This window comes from Salmo salar, chromosome ssa21, assembly GCF_905237065.1.
Source record: "Salmo salar chromosome ssa21, Ssal_v3.1, whole genome shotgun sequence".
Taxonomy (NCBI): Eukaryota; Metazoa; Chordata; class Actinopteri; order Salmoniformes; family Salmonidae; genus Salmo; species Salmo salar.
Window position 1 is genome coordinate 56,655,962 of NC_059462.1, and position 20,385 is coordinate 56,676,346.

Sequence of the window (20,385 nt, forward strand, 5' to 3'; positions counted from 1 at the left end):
TCTGATTTAGTTTTATTTCTTTCTACAAATACAAAGTGAATTAAGTGAACTACAGTATATACTGTATACCCTGCCATTTGATACTTAAAAACGTTCTCTCTTATTCTCTCATAGACATGAGTTTGCTTCCCTCTGCTGGAAGTAGAGGGCACAACAACATGAAATAAACGGGAAGGAATTGTGGGATGTTGATTAAACTCACTCTATTTAACCTTTTATTTAACCAGGCAAGTCAGTTAAAGAACAAATTCTTATATATTACAAAAACGGCCTAACCCCCGGCCAAACCCGGACTACGCCCTATGGGACTCCCAATCACGGCCTGGATGTGATACAGCCTGGATTCGAACCAGGGACTGTAGTGTACGCCTCTTGCACTGAGATACAGTGCCTTAGACCAAATTTGACTACCGCTTTTTAACCCAACCCCTCTGAAAGACACAGGTTCTGGAGATGGGGGCGGGGGCAGGGGGGGGGAAGGGTGGGTGGCTGCCCGGGGAGCTGTTGGGTTAAGTTCCCGACAGCTCAAGAGCACAACGGCAGGCAATGGCATCTAGGAATTGATACCAGCGACCCTCCAGGTTACTTCCCACCAGATTTTGTCCGTCAGACACAAACTGGCAACCAATCCGGTTGCTGGCTTGCCTCGCTAACCGCTAGGCTATCTGTCGCTCCTTATGATGGATGTTACATTCCCACAACAACTGTCACTCAGTCAGTGATCTCAATCAAGAAAAGACAAGTTATAATTTAGACCTTCCATCTCTCTCTCTCTCTATTACGGACACACGTATGTCACTGTGCTCTCGGTCAATTACAGAGATCCTAAATGTTGTCTGTATGTTTTCAAAGCTGTATGTATGTTTTCAAAAAAAGACAAGTTATAATTTAGACCTTCCATCGCTCTCTCTCTCTCTACTGTTTAGCAGAGTTCCATCCCATTCGGTAGTTCGACTGATGATAATCGTAATTGACAGGCACCATAAACTTTTGAGGAAACCACTTTCAGAATTCTCATGTGTACGCCTTAGCATATATGCTATACGTGATATATAATATACAGTCGTGGCCAAAAGTTTTGAGAATGACACAAATATCAATTTTCACAAAGTCTGCTGCCTCAGTTTGTATGATGGCAATTTGCATATACTCCAGAATGTTATGAAGAGTGATCAGATGAATTGCAATTAAGTGCAAAGTCCCTCTTTGCCATGCACATTAACTGAATCCCCCCCAAAAACATTTCCACTGCATTTCAGCCCTGCCACAAAAGGACCAGCTGACATCATGTCAGTGATTCTCTCGTTAACACAGGTGTGAGTGTTGACGAGGACAAGGCTGGAGATCACTCTGTCATGCTGATTGAGTTCGAATAACAGACTGGAAGCTTCAAAAGGAGGGTGGTGCTTGGAATCATTGTTCTTCCTCTGTCAACCATGGTTACCTGCAAGGAAACACGTGCTGTCATCATTGCTTTGCACAAAAATGGCTTCACAGGCAAGGATATTGCTGCCAGTAAGATTGCACCTAAATCAACCATTTATCGGATCATCAAGAATTTCAAGGAGAGCGGTTCATTTGTTGTGAAGAAGGCTTCAGGGCGCCAAGAAAGTCCAGCAAGCGCCAGGACCGTCTCCTAAAGTTGATTCAGCTGTGGGATCAGGGCACCACCAGTACAGAGCTTGCTCAGGAATGGCAGCAGGCAGGTGTGAGTGCATCTGCATGCACAGTGAGGTGAAGACTTTTGGAGGATGGCCTTGTGTCAAGAAGGGCAGCAAAGAAGCCACTTTTCTCCAGGAAAAACATCAGGGACAGACTGATATTCTGCAAAAGGTACAGGGATTGGACTGCTGAGGACTGGGGTAAAGTCATTTTCTCTGATGAATCCCCTTTCCGATTGTTTGGGGCATTCGGAAAAAAGCTTGTCCGGAGAAGACAAGGTGAGTGCTACCATCAGTCCTGTGTCATGCCAACAGTAAAGCATCCTGAGACCATTCATGTGTGGGGTTGCTTCTCAGCCAAGGGAGTGGGCTCACTCACAGTTTTGCCTAAGAACACAGCCATGAATAAAGAATGGTACCAACACATCCTCCGAGAGCAACTTCTCCCAACCATCCAGGAACAGTTTGGTGACGAACAATGCCTTTTCCAGCATGATGGAGCACCTTGCCATAAGGCAAAAGTGATAACTAAGTGGCTCGGGGAACAAAACATTGATATTTTGGGTCCATGGCCAGGAAACTCCCCAGACCTTAATCCCATTGAGAACTTGTGGTCAATCCTCAAGAGGCAGGTGGACAAACAAAAACCCACAAATTCTGACAAACTCCAAGTATTGATTATGCAAGAATGGGCTGCCATCAGACAGGATGTGGCCCAGTAGTTAATTGACAGCATGCCAGGGCGGATTGCAGAGGACTTGAAAAAGAAGGGTCAGCACTGCAAATATTGACTCTTTGCATCAACTTCATGTAACTGTCAATAAAAGCCTTTGACACTTATCCTGTTAGGGCTAGGGGGCAGTATTTACACCGCTGGATAAAAAACGTACCCGATTTAATCTGGTTACCACTCCTACCCAGTAACTAGAATATGCATATACTTATTACATATGGATAGAAAACACCCTAAAGTTTCTAAAACTGTTTGAATGGTGTCTGTGAGTATAACAGAACTCATTTGGCAGGCAAAAATCTGAGAAGGTTTCATTCAGGAAGTGGACTGTCTGACAAGGTGTAGTTCTTCTTGTCTCTGTTTATTGAAGAGTGAGGATCTTAGCTGTCCCGTGACACTTCCTACGGCTGCCATAGGGTCTCAGAAGGCGGTAAAAAGCTGAATCGTGGCTTTGCAGGCTCTGGCTGAAAAAAAGTAGCGCGTTTGGGTAGTGGCTGGTTACAGTACTGTGAGACTCAGGCTCGTGCCCGCGTCGACCGAAAGCCTTGTTTACTTTCCTCTGTTTAGCTAAAAGGAGATTCCCGGTCGGAATATTATCGCTTTTTTACGAGAAAAATGGCATAAAAATTGATTTTAAACAGCGGTTGACATGCTTCGAAGTACGGTAATGGAATATTTAGATTTTTTTTGCGCGCGACCCTGATTTACCATTTCAGATAGTGTCTGGGACGCACGAACAAAATGCCGCTATTCGGATATAACGATGGATTATTTTGGACCAAACCAACATTTGTTATTGAAGTAGCAGTCCTGGGAGTGCATTCTGACGAAGACAACAAAAGGTAATCAAACTTTTATAATAGTAAACCTGATATTGGTGAGTGCTAAACTTGCCGGGTGTCTAAATAGCTAGCCCGTGATGCCTGGGCTATGTACTTAGAATATTGCAAAATGTGCTTTCACCAAAAAGCTATTTTAAAATCGGACATATCGAGTGAATAGAGGAGTTCTGTATCTATAATTCTTAAAATAATTGTTATGCGTTTTGTGAACGTTTATCGTGAGTAATTTAGTAAATTCTTAGTGAATTCGCCGGAAGTTTGCAGGGGGTATGCTAGTTCTGAACGTCACATGCTAATGTAAAAAGCTGTTTTTTGATATAAATATGAACTTGATTGAACAAAACATGCATGTATTGTATAACATAATGTCCTAGGGTTGTCATCTGATGAAGATCATCAAAGGTTAGTGCTGCATTTAGCTGTCTTCTGGGTTTTTGTGACATTATATGCTAGCTTGAAAAATGGGTGTCTGATTATTTCTGGCTTGGTACTCTGCTGACATAATCTAATGTTTTGCTTTCGTTGTAAAGCCTTTTTGAAATCGGACAGTGTGGTTAGATAAAGGAGAGTCTTGTCTTTAAATAGCTGTAAAATAGTTATATGTTTGAGAAATTGAAGTAATAGCATTTCAAAGATTTTGAAAATCGCGCCACAGGATTCAACTGGCTGTTACGTAGGTGGGACGAATTCGTCCCGCCTAGCCCAGAGAGGATATGAAATGCTTGTAATTATACTTCAGTATTCCATAGTAACATCTGACAAAAATATCTAAAGACACTGAAGCAGCAAACTTTGTGGAAATTAATATTTGTGTTGTTCTCAAAGCTTTTGGCCACGACTGTACAATAGTGATATATGCTATACATTAATTATATATAATATATAATATACAATAGTGATATATGCTATACATTAATTATATATAATATACAATATACAATAGTAATATATGCTATACATTAATTATATATAATATACAATAGTAATATATGCTATACATTAATTATATATAATACATAATATACAATAGTGATATATGCTATACATTAATTATATATAATATACAATAGTAATATATGCTATACATTAATTATATATAATATACAATAGTGATATATGCTATACATTAATTATATATAATATACAATATACAATAGTGATATATGCTATACATTAATTATATACAATATACAATAGTGATATATGCTATACATTAATTATATACAATATACAATAGTGATATATGCTATACATTAATTATATATAATATATAATATACAATAGTGATATATGCTATACATTAATTATATACAATATACAATAGTGATATATGCTATACATTAATTATATATAATATACAATATACAATAGTAATACATGCTATACATTAACTATATATAATATACAATATACAATAGTAATATATGCTATACATTAATTATATATAATATACAATAGTAATATATGCTATACATTAATTATATATAATATACAATAGTGATATATGCTATACATTAATTATATATAATATACAATATACAATAGTGATATATGCTATACATTAATTATATACAATATACAATAGTGATATATGCTATACATTAATTATATACAATATACAATAGTGATATATGCTATACATTAATTATATATAATATATAATATACAATAGTGATATATGCTATACATTAATTATATACAATATACAATAGTGATATATGCTATACATTAATTATATATAATATACAATATACAATAGTAATACATGCTATACATTAACTATATATAATATACAATATACAATAGTAATATATGCTATACATTAATTATATATAATATACAATAGTAATATATGCTATACATTAATTATATATAATATATAATATACAATAGTGATATATGCTATACATTAATTATATACAATATATAATAGTAATATATGCTATACATTAATTATATACAATATACAATAGTGATATATGCTATACATTAATTATATATAATATACAATATACAATAGTAATATATGCTATACATAAATTATATATAATATACAATAGTAATATATGCTATACATTAATTATATACAATATACAATAGTGATATATGCTATACATTAATTATATATAATATACAATATACAATAGTAATATATGCTATACATTAATTATATATAATATACAATAGTAATATATGCTATACATTAATTATATATAATATACAATAGTGATATATGCTATACATTAATTATATATAATATATAATATACAATAGTGATATATGCTATACATTAATTATATATAATATATAATATACAATAGTGATATATGCTATACATTAATTATATATAATATATAATATACAATAGTTATATATGCTATACATTAATTATATATAATATACAATATACAATAGTGATATATGCTATACATTAATTATATATAATATACAATATACAATAGTTATATATGCTATACATTAATTATATATAATATACAATATACAATAGTAAAATATGCTATACATTAATTATATATAATATACAATAGTAATATATGCTATACATTAATTATATATAATATACAATATACAATAGTGATATATGCTATACATTAATTATATACAATATATAATAGTAATATATGCTATACATTAATTATATACAATATACAATAGTGATATATGCTATACATTAATTATATATAATATACAATATACAATAGTAATATATGCTATACATTAATTATATATAATATACAATAGTAATATATGCTATACATTAATTATATACAATATACAATAGTGATATATGCTATACATTAATTATATATAATATACAATATACAATAGTAATATATGCTATACATTAATTATATATAATATACAATAGTAATATATGCTATACATTAATTATATATAATATACAATAGTGATATATGCTATACATTAATTATATATAATATATAATATACAATAGTGATATATGCTATACATTAATTATATATAATATATAATATACAATAGTGATATATGCTATACATTAATTATATATAATATATAATATACAATAGTTATATATGCTATACATTAATTATATATAATATACAATATACAATAGTAATATATGCTATACATTAATTATATATAATATATAATATACAATAGTAATATATGCTAAACATTAATTATATATAATATACAATAGTGATATATGCTATACATTAATTATATATACTATATAATATATAATAGTGATATATGCTATACATTAATTATATATAATATACAATAGTAATATATGCTATACATTAATTATATATAATATACAATAGTGATATATGCTATACATTAATTATATATAATATATAATATACAATAGTGATATATGCTATATATTAATTATATATAATATATAATATACAATAGTAATATATGCTATACATTAATTATATATAATATACAATAGTGATATATGCTATACATTAATTATATATAATATACAATAGTGATATATGCTATACATTAATTATATATAATATATAATATACAATAGTGATATATGCTATACATTAATTATATATAATATACAATAGTAATATATGCTATACATTAATTATATATAATATATAATATACAATAGTGAAATATGCTATACATTAATTATATATAATATACAATAGTTTATATATGCTATACATTAATTATATATAATATATAATATACAATAGTAATATATGCTATACATTAATTATATATAATATATAATATACAATAGTAATATATGCTATACATTAATTATATATAATATACAATAGTGATATATGCTATACATTAATTATATATACTATATAATATATAATAGTGATATATGCTATACATTAATTATATATAATATACAATAGTAATATATGCTATACATTAATTATATATAATATACAATATACAATAGTAATATATGCTATACATTAATTATATATAATATACAATAGTAATATATGCTATACATTAATTATATACAATATACAATAGTGATATATGCTATACATTAATTATATATAATATACAATATACAATAGTAATATATGCTATACATTAATTATATACAATATACAATAGTGATATATGCTATACATTAATTATATATAATATATAATATACAATAGTTATATATGCTATACATTAATTATATATAATATACAATATACAATAGTGATATATGCTATACATTAATTATATATAATATACAATATACAATAGTTATATATGCTATACATTAATTATATATAATATACAATATACAATAGTAAAATATGGTATACATTAATTATATATAATATACAATAGTAATATATGCTATACATTAATTATATATAATATACAATATACAATAGTGATATATGCTATACATTAATTATATATAATATACAATAGTGATATATGCTAAACGTTAATTATATATAATATACAATAGTAATATATGCTATACATTAATTATATATAATATATAATATACAATAGTGATATATGCTATAAATTAATTATATATAATATCAAATATACAATAGTAATATATGCTATACATTAATTATATATAATATACAATAGTGATATATGCTATACATTAATTATATATAATATACAATAGTAATATATGCTATACATTAATTATATATAATATACAATAGTGATATATGCTATACATTAATTATATATAATATACAATATACAATAGTAATATATGCTATACATTAATTATATATAATATATAATATACAATAGTAATATAAGATATACATTAATTATATATAATATACAATAGTGATATATGCTATACATTAATTATATATACTATATAATATATAATAGTGATATATGCTATACATTAATTATATATAATATACAATAGTAATATATGCTATACATTAATTATATATAATATACAATATACAATAGTAATATATGCTATACATTAATTATATATAATATACAATAGTGATATATGCTATACATTAATTATATATAATATATAATATACAATAGTGATATATGCTATATATTAATTATATATAATATATAATATACAATAGTAATATATGCTATACATTAATTATATATAATATACAATAGTGATATATGCTATACATTAATTATATATAATATACAATAGTGATATATGCTATACATTAATTATATATAATATATAATATACAATAGTGATATATGCTATACATTAATTATATATAATATACAATAGTAATATATGCTATACATTAATTATATATAATATATAATATACAATAGTAATATATGATATACATTAATTATATATAATATACAATAGTGATATATGCTATACATTAATTATATATAATATATAATATATAATAGTGATATATGCTATACATTAATTATATATAATATACAATAGTAATATATGCTATACATTAATTATATATAATATACAATATACAATAGTAATATATGCTATACATTAATTATATATAATATACAATAGTAATATATGCTATACATTAATTATATACAATATACAATAGTGATATATGCTATACATTAATTATATATAATATACAATATACAATAGTAATATATGCTATACATTAACTATATATAATATACAATATACAATAGTAATATATGCTATACATTAATTATATATAATATACAATAGTAATATATGCTATACATTAATTATATATAATATACAATAGTGATATATGCTATACATTAATTATATATAATATATAATATACAATAGTGATATATGCTATACATTAATTATATACAATATATAATAGTAATATATGCTATACATTGATTATATACAATACACAATAGTGATATATGCTATACATTAATTATATATAATATATAATATACAATAGTAATATATGCTATACATTAATTATATATAATATACAATAGTAATATATGCTATACATTAATTATATACAATATACAATAGTGATATATGCTATACATTAATTATATATAACATACAATATACAATAGTAATATATGCTATACATTAATTATATATAATATACAATAGTAATATATGCTATACATTAATTATATATAATATACAATAGTGATATATGCTATACATTAATTATATATAATATATAATATACAATAGTGATATATGCTATACATTAATTATATATAATATATAATATACAATAGTGATATATGCTATACATTAATTATATATAATATATAATATACAATAGTTATATATGCTATACATTAATTATATATAATATACAATATACAATAGTGATATATGCTATACATTAATTATATATAATATACAATATACAATAGTTATATATGCTATACATTAATTATATATAATGTACAATATACAATAGTAAAATATGCTATACATTAATTATATATAATATACAATAGTAATATATGCTATACATTAATTATATATAATATACAATATACAATAGTGATATATGCTATACTTTATTTATATACAATATACAATAGTGATATATGCTATACATTAATTATATATAATATACAATAGTGATATATGCTATACATTAATTATATATAATATACAATATACAATAGTGATATATGCTATACATTAATTATATATAATATACAATAGTGATATATGCTATACATTAATTATATATAATATATAATATACAATAGTAATATATGCTATACATTAATTATATATAATATATAATATACAATAGTAATATTTGCTATACATTAATTATATATAATATACAATAGTGATATATGCTATACATTAATTATATATACTATATAATATATAATAGTGATATATGCTATACATTAATTATATATAATATACAATAGTAATATATGCAATACATTAATTATATATAATATACAATAGTGATATATGCTATACATTAATTATATATAATATATAATATACAATAGTAATATATGCTATACATTAATTATATATAATATATAATATACAATAGTAATATATGCTATACATTAATTATATATAATATATAATATACAATAGTGATATATGCTATACATTAATTATATATAATATATAATATACAATAGTAATATATGCTATACATTAATTAAATATAATATATAATATACAATAGTAATATATGCTATACATTATTTATATATAATATATAATATACAATAGTTATATATGCTATACATTAACTATATATAATGTACAATATACAATAGTAAAATATGCTATACATTAATTATATATAATATACAATAGTAATATATGCTATACATTAATTATATATAATATACAATATACAATAGTGATATATGCTATACATTAATTATATATAATATACAATAGTGATATATGCTAAACGTTAATTATATATAATATACAATAGTAATATATGCTATACATTAATTATATATAATATATAATATACAATAGTGATATATGCTATACATTAATTATGTATAATATACAATAGTAATATATGCTATACATTAATTATATATAATATAAAATATACAATAGTGATATATGCTAAACATTAATTATATATAATATCAAATATACAATAGTAATATATACTATACATTATTTATATATAATATACAATAGTGATATATGCTATACATTAATTATATATAATATACAATAGTAATATATGCTATACATTAATTATATATAATATACAATAGTGATATATGCTATACATTAATTATATATAATATACAATATACAATAGTAATATATGCTATACATTAATTATATATAATATATAATATACAATAGTAATATATGCTATACATTAATTATATATAATATATAATATACAATAGTAATATATGCTATACATTAATTATATATAATATACAATAGTGATATATGCTATTCATTAATTATATATACTATATAATATATAATAGTGATATATGCTATACATTAATTATATATAATATACAATAGTAATATATGCTATACATTAATTATATATAATATACAATATACAATAGTAATATATGCTATACATTAATTATATATAATATACAATAGTAATATATGCTATACATTAATTATATATAATATACAATAGTGATATATGCTATACATTAATTATATATAATATATAATATACAATAGTAATATATGCTATACATTAACTATATATAATATACAATATACAATAGTAATATATGCTATACATTAATTATATATAATATACAATAGTAATATATGCTATACATTAATTATATATAATATACAATAGTGATATATGCTATACATTAATTATATATAATATATAATATACAATAGTGATATATGCTATACATTAATTATATACAATATATAATAGTAATATATGCTATACATTAATTATATACAATATACAATAGTGATATATGCTATACATTAATTATATATAATATATAATATACAATAGTAATATATGCTATACATTAATTATATATAATATACAATAGTAATATATGCTATACATTAATTATATACAATATACAATAGTGATATATGCTATACATTAATTATATATAATATACAATATACAATAGTAATATATGCTATACATTAATTATATATAATATACAATAGTAATATATGCTATACATTAATTATATATAATATATAATATACAATAGTGATATATGCTATACATTAATTATATATAATATACAATAGTAATATATGCTATACATTAATTATATATAATATATAATATACAATAGTAATATATGCTATACATTAATTATATATAATATATAATATACAATAGTAATATATGCTATACATTAATTATATATAATATACAATAGTGATATATGCTATACATTAATTATATATAATATATAATATATAATAGTGATATATGCTATACATTAATTATATATAATATACAATAGTAATATATGCTATACATTAATTATATATAATATACAATATACAATAGTAATATATGCTATACATTAATTATATATAATATACAATAGTAATATATGCTATACATTAATTATATACAATATACAATAGTGATATATGCTATACATTAATTATATATAATATACAATATACAATAGTAATATATGCTATACATTAACTATATATAATATACAATATACAATAGTAATATATGCTATACATTAATTATATATAATATACAATAGTAATATATGCTATACATTAATTATATATAATATACAATAGTGATATATGCTATACATTAATTATATATAATATATAATATACAATAGTGATATATGCTATACATTAATTATATACAATATATAATAGTAATATATGCTATACATTAATTATATACAATACACAATAGTGATATATGCTATACATTAATTATATATAATATATAATATACAATAGTAATATATGCTATACATTAATTATATATAATATACAATAGTAATATATGCTATACATTAATTATATACAATATACGATAGTGATATATGCTATACATTAATTATATATAACATACAATATACAATAGTAATATATGCTATACATTAATTATATATAATATACAATAGTAATATATGCTATACATTAATTATATATAATATACAATAGTGATATATGCTATACATTAATTATATATAATATATAATATACAATAGTGATATATGCTATACATTAATTATATATAATATATAATATACAATAGTGATATATGCTATACATTAATTATATATAATATATAATATACAATAGTTATATATGCTATACATTAATTATATATAATATACAATATACAATAGTGATATATGATATACATTAATTATATATAATATACAATATACAATAGTTATATATGCTATACATTAATTATATATAATGTACAATATACAATAGTAAAATATGCTATACATTAATTATATATAATATACAATAGTAATATATGCTATACATTAATTATATATAATATACAATATACAATAGTATTATATGCTATACATTAATTATATATAATATACAATATACAATAGTGATATATGCTATACTTTAATTATATACAATATACAATAGTGATATATGCTATACATTAATTATATATAATATACAATAGTGATATATGCTATACATTAATTATATATAATATACAATATACAATAGTGATATATGCTATACATTAATTATATATAATATATAATATACAATAGTGATATATGCTATACATTAATTATATATAATATATAATATACAATAGTAATATATGCTATACATTAATTATATATAATATATAATATACAATAGTAATATATGCTATACATTATTTATATATAATATATAATATACAATAGTTATATATGCTATACATTAACTATATATAATGTACAATATACAATAGTAAAATATGCTATACATTAATTATATATAATATACAATAGTAATATATGCTATACATTAATTATATATAATATACAATATACAATAGTGATATATGCTATACATTAATTATATATAATATACAATAGTGATATATGCTAAACGTTAATTATATATAATATACAATAGTAATATATGCTATACATTAATTATATATAATATATAATATATAATAGTGATATATGCTATACATTAATTATGTATAATATACAATAGTAATATATGCTATACATTAATTATATATAATATAAAATATACAATAGTGATATATGCTAAACATTAATTATATATAATATCAAATATACAATAGTAATATATGCTCTACATTAATTATATATAATATACAATAGTGATATATGCTATACATTAATTATATATAATATACAATAGTAATATATGCTATACATTAATTATATATAATATACAATAGTGATATATGCTATACATTAATTATATATAATATACAATAGTAATATATGCTATACATTAATTATATATAATATATAATATACAATAGTAATATATGCTATACATTAATTATATATAATATATAATATACAATAGTAATATATGCTATACATTAATTATATATAATATACAATAGTGATATATGCTATTCATTAATTATATATACTATATAATATATAATAGTGATATATGCTATACATTAATTATATATAATATACAATAGTAATATATGCTATACATTAATTATATATAATATACAATATACAATAGTGATATATGCTATACATTAATTATATATAATATACAATAGTGATATATGCTATACATTAATTATATATAATATACAATATACAATAGTGATATATGCTATACATTAATTATATATAATATATAATATACAATAGTGATATATGCTATACATTAATTATATATAATATATAATATACAATAGTAATATATGCTATACATTAATTATATATAATATATAATATACAATAGTAATATATGCTATACATTATTTATATATAATATATAATATACAATAGTTATATATGCTATACATTAACTATATATAATGTACAATATACAATAGTAAAATATGCTATACATTAATTATATATAATATACAATAGTAATATATGCTATACATTAATTATATATAATATACAATATACAATAGTGATATATGCTATACATTAATTATATATAATATACAATAGTGATATATGCTAAACGTTAATTATATATAATATACAATAGTAATATATGCTATACATTAATTATATATAATATATAATATATAATAGTGATATATGCTATACATTAATTATGTATAATATACAATAGTAATATATGCTATACATTAATTATATATAATATAAAATATACAATAGTGATATATGCTAAACATTAATTATATATAATATCAAATATACAATAGTAATATATGCTCTACATTAATTATATATAATATACAATAGTGATATATGCTATACATTAATTATATATAATATACAATAGTAATATATGCTATACATTAATTATATATAATATACAATAGTGATATATGCTATACATTAATTATATATAATATACAATAGTAATATATGCTATACATTAATTATATATAATATATAATATACAATAGTAATATATGCTATACATTAATTATATATAATATATAATATGCAATAGTAATATATGCTATACATTAATTATATATAATATACAATAGTGATATATGCTATTCATTAATTATATATACTATATAATATATAATAGTGATATATGCTATACATTAATTATATATAATATACAATAGTAATATATGCTATACATTAATTATATATAATATACAATATACAATAGTAATATATGCTATACATTAATTATATATAATATACAATAGTAATATATGCTATACATTAATTATATATAATATACAATAGTGATATATGCTATACATTAATTATATATAATATATAATATACAATAGTAATATATGCTATACATTAACTATATATAATATACAATATACAATAGTAATATATGCTATACATTAATTATATATAATATACAATAGTAATATATGCTATACATTAATTATATATAATATACAATAGTGATATATGCTATACATTAATTATATATAATATATAATATACAATAGTGATATATGCTATACATTAATTATATACAATATATAATAGTAATATATGCTATACATTAATTATATACAATATACAATAGTGATATATGCTATACATTAATTATATATAATATATAATATACAATAGTAATATATGCTATACATTAATTATATATAATATACAATAGTAATATATGCTATACATTAATTATATACAATATACAATAGTGATATATGCTATACATTAATTATATATAATATACAATATACAATAGTAATATATGCTATACATTAATTATATATAATATACAATAGTAATATATGCTATACATTAATTATATATAATATATAATATACAATAGTGATATATGCTATACATTAATTATATATAATATACAATAGTAATATATGCTATACATTAATTATATATAATATATAATATACAATAGTAATATATGCTATACATTAATTATATATAATATATAATATACAATAGTAATATATGCTATACATTAATTATATATAATATACAATAGTGATATATGCTATACATTAATTATATATAATATATAATATATAATAGTGATATATGCTATACATTAATTATATATAATATACAATAGTAATATATGCTATACATTAATTATATATAATATACAATATACAATAGTAATATATGCTATACATTAATTATATATAATATACAATAGTAATATATGCTATACATTAATTATATACAATATACAATAGTGATATATGCTATACATTAATTATATATAATATACAATATACAATAGTAATATATGCTATACATTAACTATATATAATATACAATATACAATAGTAATATATGCTATACATTAATTATATATAATATACAATAGTAATATATGCTATACATTAATTATATATAATATACAATAGTGATATATGCTATACATTAATTATATATAATATATAATATACAATAGTGATATATGCTATACATTAATTATATACAATATATAATAGTAATATATGCTATACATTAATTATATACAATACACAATAGTGATATATGCTATACATTAATTATATATAATATATAATATACAATAGTAATATATGCTATACATTAATTATATATAATATACAATAGTAATATATGCTATACATTAATTATATACAATATACGATAGTGATATATGCTATACATTAATTATATATAACATACAATATACAATAGTAATATATGCTATACATTAATTATATATAATATACAATAGTAATATATGCTATACATTAATTATATATAATATACAATAGTGATATATGCTATACATTAATTATATATAATATATAATATACAATAGTGATATATGCTATACATTAATTATATATAATATATAATATACAATAGTGATATATGCTATACATTAATTATATATAATATATAATATACAATAGTTATATATGCTATACATTAATTATATATAATATACAATATACAATAGTGATATATGATATACATTAATTATATATAATATACAATATACAATAGTTATATATGCTATACATTAATTATATATAATGTACAATATACAATAGTAAAATATGCTATACATTAATTATATATAATATACAATAGTAATATATGCTATACATTAATTATATATAATATACAATATACAATAGTATTATATGCTATACATTAATTATATATAATATACAATATACAATAGTGATATATGCTATACTTTAATTATATACAATATACAATAGTGATATATGCTATACATTAATTATATATAATATACAATAGTGATATATGCTATACATTAATTATATATAATATACAATATACAATAGTGATATATGCTATACATTAATTATATATAATATATAATATACAATAGTGATATATGCTATACATTAATTATATATAATATATAATATACAATAGTAATATATGCTATACATTAATTATATATAATATATAATATACAATAGTAATATATGCTATACATTATTTATATATAATATATAATATACAATAGTTATATATGCTATACATTAACTATATATAATGTACAATATACAATAGTAAAATATGCTATACATTAATTATATATAATATACAATAGTAATATATGCTATACATTAATTATATATAATATACAATATACAATAGTGATATATGCTATACATTAATTATATATAATATACAATAGTGATATATGCTAAACGTTAATTTATATATAATATACAATAGTAATATATGCTATACATTAATTATATATAATATATAATATATAATAGTGATATATGCTATACATTAATTATGTATAATATACAATAGTAATATATGCTATACATTAATTATATATAATATAAAATATACAATAGTGATATATGCTAAACATTAATTATATATAATATCAAATATACAATAGTAATATATGCTCTACATTAATTATATATAATATACAATAGTGATATATGCTATACATTAATTATATATAATATACAATAGTAATATATGCTATACATTAATTATATATAATATACAATAGTGATATATGCTATACATTAATTATATATAATATACAATAGTAATATATGCTATACATTAATTATATATAATATATAATATACAATAGTAATATATGCTATACATTAATTATATATAATATATAATATACAATAGTAATATATGCTATACATTAATTATATATAATATACAATAGTGATATATGCTATTCATTAATTATATATACTATATAATATATAATAGTGATATATGCTATACATTAATTATATATAATATACAATAGTAATATATGCTATACATTAATTATATATAATATACAATATACAATAGTAATATATGCTATACATTAATTATATATAATATACAATAGTAATATATGCTATACATTAATTATATATAATATACAATAGTGATATATGCTATACATTAATTATATATAATATATAATATACAATAGTAATATATGCTATACATTAACTATATATAATATATAATATACAATAGTAATATATGCTATACATTAATTATATATAATATACAATAGTAATATATGCTATACATTAATTATATATAATATACAATAGTGATATATGCTATACATTAATTATATATAATATATAATATACAATAGTGATATATGCTATACATTAATTATATACAATATATAATAGTAATATATGCTATACATTAATTATATACAATATACAATAGTGATATATGCTATACATTAATTATATATAATATATAATATACAATAGTAATATATGCTATACATTAATTATATATAATATACAATAGTAATATATGCTATACATTAATTATATACAATATACAATAGTGATATATGCTATACATTAATTATATATAATATACAATATACAATAGTAATATATGCTATACATTAATTATATATAATATACAATAGTAATATATGCTATACATTAATTATATATAATATACAATAGTGATATATGCTATACATTAATTATATATAATATATAATATACAATAGTAATATATGCTATACATTAATTATATATAATATATAATATACAATAGTGATATATGCTATACATTAATTATATATAATATATAATATACAATAGTTATATATGCTATACATTAATTATATATAATATACAATATACAATAGTTATATATGCTATACATTAATTATATATAATATACAATAGTAATATATGCTATACATTAATTATATATAATATATAATATACAATAGTGATATATGCTATACATTAATTATATATAATATACAATAGTAATATATGCGATACATTAATTATATATAATATATAATATACAATAGTAATATATGCTATACATTAATTATATAAATATATAATATACAATAGTAATATATGCTATACATTAATTATATATAATATACAATAGTGATATATGCTATACATTAATTATATATACTATATAATATATAATAGTGATATATGCTATACATTAATTATATATAATATACAATAGTAATATATGCTATACATTAATTATATATAATATACAATAGTAATATATGCTATACATTAATTATATACAATATACAATAGTGATATATGCTATACATTAATTATATATAATATACAATATACAATAGTAATATATGCTATACATTAACTATATATAATATACAATATACAATAGTAATATATGCTATACATTAATTATATATAATATATAATATACAATAGTAATATATGCTATACATTAATTATATATAATATATAATATACAATAGTAATATATGCTATACATTAATTATATATAATATACAATAGTGATATATGCTATTCATTAATTATATATACTATATAATATATAATAGTGATATATGCTATACATTAATTATATATAATATACAATAGTAATATATGCTATACATTAATTATATATAATATACAATATACAATAGTAATATATGCTATACATTAATTTATATATAATATACAATAGTAATATATGCTATACATTAATTTATATATAATATACAATAGTGATATATGCTATACATTAATTATATATAATATATAATATACAATAGTAATATATGCTA